At 54.0% G+C, this 6,316-nt stretch overlaps 1 protein-coding gene across 2 annotated transcripts in view; it reads right to left on the bottom strand.

Annotated features, from left to right (window-relative positions):
* Nucleotides 1-1,970: 1,970 nt before the first annotated feature.
* POMGNT2 (protein O-linked mannose N-acetylglucosaminyltransferase 2 (beta 1,4-)) overlaps nt 1,971-6,316 on the bottom strand; it is a 75,943-nt gene continuing 71,597 nt past the window's right edge. For both annotated transcript variants that reach the window (XR_006337510.1, XR_006337511.1), the window contains exon 5: nt 1,971-6,094. The gene's annotated coding sequence lies outside the window, so the exon portion shown is untranslated. The remainder of the gene's footprint in view (nt 6,095-6,316) is intronic.

Here is a 6,316-nt window from a genome sequence, read left to right as displayed (position 1 = left end):
TTATGACCTCAGTTCAGTCAGTTCTGTTGCTCAGTCATGTCCGACTCTTTGCGACCCCATGGACTACAGCACGCCAGGCCTCCCTGTCCATCACCAACTCCAGGAGTTTACTCAAACTCATGTCCATCCAACCATCTCATCCTCTGTCATCCCCTTCTCCTCTTGTCTTCAATCTTTCCCAGCATCAGGGTCTTTTCAAATGAGTCAGCTCTTCCCATCAGGTAGCCAAAGTATTGGAGTTTCAGCTTCAACATCAGTCCTTCCAATGAATATTCAGGGATGATTTCCTTTAGGATGGACTGGCTGGATCTCCTTTCAGTCCAAGGGATTCTCAAGAGTCTTTTCCAACACCACAGTTCAAAAGCATCAATTCTTTGTCACTCAGCTTTCTTTATAGTCCAACTCTCACATCCATACATGACTACTGGAAAAACCATAGCCTTGACTAGATGAACCTTTGTTGGCAAAGTAATGTCTCTGCTTTTAATATGCTGTCTAGGCTGGTCATAACTTTTCTTCCAAGGAGTAAGCATCCTTTTATTTCATGGCTGCAATCACCATCTGCAGTGATTTTGGAGCCCAGAAAAATAAAGTCAGCCACTGTTTCCCCATCTATTTGCCATGAAATGATGGGACCAGATGCCATGATCTTTGTTTTCTGAATGTCGAGCTTTAAACCAACGTTTTCACTCTCCTCTTTCACTTTCATCAATAGAGTCTTTAGTTCTTCGCTTTCTGCCATAAGGGTGGTGTCATTTGCATATCTGAGGTTATTGATATTTCTCCCAGCAATCTTGACTCCAGCTTGTGCTTCATCCAGCCCAGAGTTTCTCATGATGTACTCTGCATATAAGTTAAATAAGCAGGGTGACAATATACAGCCTTGACGTACTCCTTTTCCTATTTGGAACCAGTCTGTTGTTCCATGTCCAGTTGTAACTGTTGCTTCCTGACCTGCATACACCTCTACTGAGGACAAACAGGAAAAATAATCAGAACCAACAAAGTCCTCCCAACATGGTCAAAGATTCTTGGATGGGGGACCACCAGGGGACATGGTGGGGTCACTGAGCCCCACATTGGTCCCCAATTTGCTTAGATGATGGTGGTCAGGACCCAGCCTGAGCCTTGGCAAGCTCCTAGGGTGTGGCCAGCCTCGTCAGCTGGGATGCCTGCCAACCATCCCTGGGATGGCTGGGTGAAGGGTGTCCCAGGGGAGCCTCGCCCATTGCTGGTGGCTGACCCATGAAGTGGAAAGGTCATCTGAGCCGAGCCAATCACGTGGACTCCCTCTGGGATATGACCCAGGCACCCAGGAGAGTGACTGGCCCACTGGGAGCAGAAGGATGGGCAGGGCCCCCAAGCTGCCAGGGGCTGAGGCTCTCCATATTGGCCTGTTGTAGAATCATGACCTTTGACAGTGATTGACCCTGCATCTGGGTCTTCAACCCTCCTTATTTCACAGGGAGGACTTGCCACACTTCGGCCCCAGGGTCCCTTCCCAGAGCATCTGGGCTGCAGGTCCCGCCTCCCTCCCTCCCCTGTTCTATCCCTGGTCCTGGCCGGAGCAGGTGGGAGGGGTCCACAGAGGCATGGGGGGATCTATTTGCGGTTTCCTTAAACACCCCCTCCTGGCTTCCCAGGGGCATTAGAGCCAGAACATTCTCCCCACCCCGTTGTACTGCTCACCCTTATCTCACTCCTCTGGTGGCTGGAGCTGCTTCCTTCTGTTCTGGGCTGAGTTAGGAGGAACTCCCTGGCGATGGGGGTTTCTCTGCCCATCAGCATTGACCAGCCACCCCCCACCCCCACCACCCAGAGGCTCCACCTAGATCTGACCCAGGAGTTCCCAGCCACGGAACATCTTGAGAAGCCTGACTTCTGCCCAGCAAAAAGCGGATCTGCCCCCAAGTTCAGCCCATGGACGTGAGCAGCAACCCCTCAACCCACACGGCCCCCACTGATCTCGCTCTCAGGCCGGCTCTTCCTGGTCTCCATCTGGGACAATGAGGTGGCAGTGAGGTCCTGCCAGGGCCTGACCAGTCCTCCAGGGAGCCCTGTGAGGCTTCTAAACCCTTTGGGCAGATATAAAGTCACACAGAAACAAGTAGTAAACCTGCTGAGGACTGCAACAAAATTCCTACCTACCTTCCTACTCTACCTGAAAGGGATGCGGGAGCTGGTCAAGGCAATCCCAGTGTCTTTCATTGGTCTAATCAAGGTCAGAGCTAGAATGCGAGCCAGCAGGGAGTGCGGGGACCCTGAGGGGGTGGGGTGCGAGGGTCCCAGCTTTGGGTTGCAGAGAGGAGGACCCAGGATGGAGGCCTGGGTAGGATGACCCCAACCCCGCATCCTGTCTGTGTGTGTCGTGGCCTTATCCCATCAGCCAGAGTCTGCAGGTCCCCCTGGGTCTGAATGAATCTGACCCAGCTCTGCTCTGGGCTGCCTGCTCTCCCCCAGCCCAAGTCTCCCACCATCTCCTACCAACTGCTCATGTTTCTCTCCTGAGCTTATCCATCTCTGAGCCCCCAGAGAAAGGATAAAGGAAAGCAGCCGTTCCTGTGGCTGGTGAACAGGTCTGTCTTCTTGTTTTGCGAGCAGGTAGCAAGTTGCAACGTTGTTTGCTGTTGCTTCCAGCTGCCTCTCATGCGTTGCCTCAGTGGGCTGTAGAGAGAGAGCTTTGAATTCCCTGTTTCGATCACTTCTTTCTGTTCCTCTTCCTTTTCTGTCTCCCTCTTTCCTTCCTCTTCAATCCCTTGCCTCCTGGAAGCCCAGCTCTGCCTCAGTTTCCCTGAGCCTCTGGGTCAAAGCGTTATGAGACTTTCGCCATGGGAAGGAACCCAGGCTGGGCAAGTGCAGATCACTGCTACCCGAGGACAGCTGTCACCCAGAGCCTCTGGGCCCGGCAGACCGGGGCTAAATCTTCCTTGGTTCTGAGAACCTTATTTAATGGACTTCAGCTTCCCGGTCTGTAAAACGCACACTGATCAGCATCTCCTAGGGTTGCTGTGGAGATTAAACGAGCTCACATCCCTGAGGACCGGCCGGGCTCAGTCACCCACGTGTGGGCCCCGCGTGCCTGCCTCCCCCGTCGCCATGCCTGGGGCCTGTCCCCCCAGGAGGCGACTCAAAGGCCAGGGAGAACACAGGCGTTCCTGGGGGCATGTGTCCCTCCCTGCCCGGGCCCAAGCATTCCAACCCCGTTTCTAATCTTGTTCTCACATTTCAGTTTCCTCGGTATAACTTCTCCGGCCAAACTCCCTACTGGGCCCACCAACTGCTGATGAACAACAGTAAAGGTCCACCCACCCACATGGGAGTTGGGAGCATGACTAAGTGTGGCCCCGGTTTCAATCCCAAACAACCTAAGCAGAGGTCAGGGATAGAAATTCAGGCCTGAAGGGCTTCTGGGAGGAGGTGTGGCCTGACTCCTAACCGTGCCTGGAGCAGGCCCAGGTGTCTTCAAGCCCTGGCCACTACACTCCATGACCTTGGGCAAAGGTGTTTGTCCTGTTTAAGTCCTTATCTGTAAACTCTGCTGACAACACTATACTCCCAGCACGACCCTAGGGGGTAGGTTATGCTGGTGTCCTATTCCTCTCCCAGATAAGAAAACAGGAGGGAAGTTAAGTAACCTGCTCAAGGTCACCCAGCAAGAAAGAGCTGGAAGAGACTGTCCCAGTGATTGGCAGGCATTTTCAGCTTGTTTTGCATGGGAAGTTTCCCTAGGGAACTTTGGAGCGGGGAGGCGAGTCCTACACCACCAAGTGGACACAGCTCCAGAATGCTCCGTGAGCCCCTGGCAGAGGAAGCCCACAGGGAACGCAGAAGAGCCTGATGAAGCTGACTGTCCAGGGACTTGGCAGGCACTGCCAGATGTGTGGCCATCAGCTTCTGCTCAGGCTGCCTCCCTCCTCTGCATTTGCCGGCCCAAACTTTATCAGGACGTCCCCTCTTCTCTGGAGCTCCTTCCAGCAAGTCCACTAAAAGCAGGGGCCAGGCGAGCAAGAACAGTATGGGCCTCAGAGGTCAAGAGACTTCTAGTTACAATATACTTCTAGAAGCATATTGGCTTTGTTACCTGAAATTATCATTATTTTTATTTCAAAGGCTTAATTTAGGAAGACCTCTGGGTCTTCCCAGGCTTCCCAGGTCTTTCAGCAGGCTCCAGCTGCTGAAAGAACATGTAATTTAAAGGCCAGCTGAAAATGTATTCTACCCTGGCCATCAGGAGGGGGGCGGAGTGCATCGGGCCTTGACATTAAAATGGTTCCGTTTCTGTGCTAATGGCGTTTGTGGATGTGACCAGGATTTCCCGCTAAGCCTGGACCTCGCCATTTCCTCTCTGCCTCTGAGCTGGCCCCCTTCATTCCTCCTCTCTCCCTCTCTCCCCAAAACCTGCTCAGATCTGTGGCTAAATGTGAGGGAATGTTCTGGAAAGTGGGGACAGTTAGGCTCCAGGCAGATAAGGGCTCAAATTCCAGCTCAACTGTTTCTGGGCAGTTCACCTCGCTGAGCGTTAGATGTCCATGTGGAAACTGAATTCACGTGAAGACGGTTTTGCCCTGAGTCTGGCACAAGGTAAATGGGGCAGCTGATGGAACAAGGGGACAAGGCTTTCCCCCGAAGCTCAGCATGAGTCTGGGGCCCCGTGTCTCCTCAGTCCTTGTGGAGGGGCTCCCCCCGCCACCCCCCAGCTCTCTCCACAGCCTGGCCTCAGCTGAGGATCCCTCCTGCCCTTGGATCTGCCTCTGAGATGGACAGGCCCTGCCTCTCCAGAGGCGGTCTGTGATTCCTTGCCACCCAAGTAAAACAGACCCACGCCAGCCTCTGCCCAGGGCTTAGCTGACTTATGAACTAACCTTGGCTGCTACCTGAATGGAGAGGGGGACGTCTGAGCAAGGCCCAGGGACATTGCTTCAGAGACGCACAGGCTGCCCTCACCCAGTATTTCCCAAGCGTCTAGACCAGGTGCTCACTTTTGCCAGAGCTGCCAGGAGATGTGCCCATCCCCTAAAGGGGGACAAAGGTAACCATCTGGGGGGTTGTGGTCCTGCGGCAGAAGGAAGACCTTTGGCTTTGAACTTGAGGTCACACCGCTTATGTAGCTGCTGGGCCGATCTGTGTGTCCATTATACCTGCCTCCCCAAAGGAAGTCAGGAGTCACGTGAAGGGAGGGAAGGGCGTCCTCTAGACCTGGGTGCCCGGTGAGGGCGAGGAGATGCTGCACCCGAGTCCAGACCTCACTCTGCTCGTGACTCACGCACAACACTGGCGGGTCATTACCCACTGTTGCGGCTGAAAGGCTGTCAGAGCACTCGGCCCCTCCCTGCCCCATAACTGTGACTTGGCGGATTAATGAGGGAACCAGTGCCAAGTTCCGGTGAATGCAGTTTTGTTCCCCAGCTGGTCCCTCTGATGAGTCCACAAAGCCGATGGGAAATAGCAAAGGTCAAAGCTCTCTACGTGCGGTTGAGGTCCTCCCTGGGTGTGGTTCTGGGCTCTCTGTCACCCTCACCTGGGGGTGAGGCCCTGGGGTCAGACATAGAGAAGGGTGTGGGGGGACATTTTCCAAGCTCTGGCCACATGCCTGGGGTGTTTCACATGGCAAGTGAGCCAGAGGAATGGGTCTTGCCGGGCCTTTTGGAGACTTCCAGTGGCAAAAACCACAGACTGAACAGCACCTGTCAAAGCTGGAGCAAGCAAGGTGGAAGCTGTCTCTGGACGGTGCTGGCTTGGGGGGCTGGTCCCCACCGTCTTCCACTTGTGTGATTTGGTTCTGTGATCTCTCCTGGTGGAAGGACACCGGTGGCTGAAGCCAGAGCCCTGGAAGGACAGGAGGAGGGAGAGAGGCAGGTGGTACCTGGCTGTGGCAGAGGGGGTGCGGTGCTGTAGTTCCTCTCGCTCAAGATCTGGAGCGTCCTCGGTGAAAGGCCTAGACGGGATTGAGCCAATTCCGCCAACCAAAGCAGGTGGCCCGCCATCCAGCTGTGTGGGGGTTGAGTCACCCGCCCCTGCCATCACTGACCTTCAACACACCCTGAGAGGAGTTCAGGGTGGAGATCAGGAATAAGGCGCTCTAGGCTCTGGGAAACTGGCAGAACAAGCCTTCAGTTAGTTATAGATGTTTTCAGGAGAAAATTTTATGAACCCAAGTTCTCATGTCCTCCCATACTTGGAAACACACCAAGTTCATTAACTAAGATGTCTGTTTCTCGTGAGGTGCAGTCGCCTTCTACTGAGATGTGTATTTGGTTGCTAGTATCCTTCTCCAAAATCACATATATGCTGTCCTTTCTGCTCACCCCCTTGGAAG

This window comes from Cervus elaphus, chromosome 24, assembly GCF_910594005.1.
Source record: "Cervus elaphus chromosome 24, mCerEla1.1, whole genome shotgun sequence".
Taxonomy (NCBI): Eukaryota; Metazoa; Chordata; class Mammalia; order Artiodactyla; family Cervidae; genus Cervus; species Cervus elaphus.
This window is presented reverse-complemented; position numbering and strand designations above follow the sequence as displayed.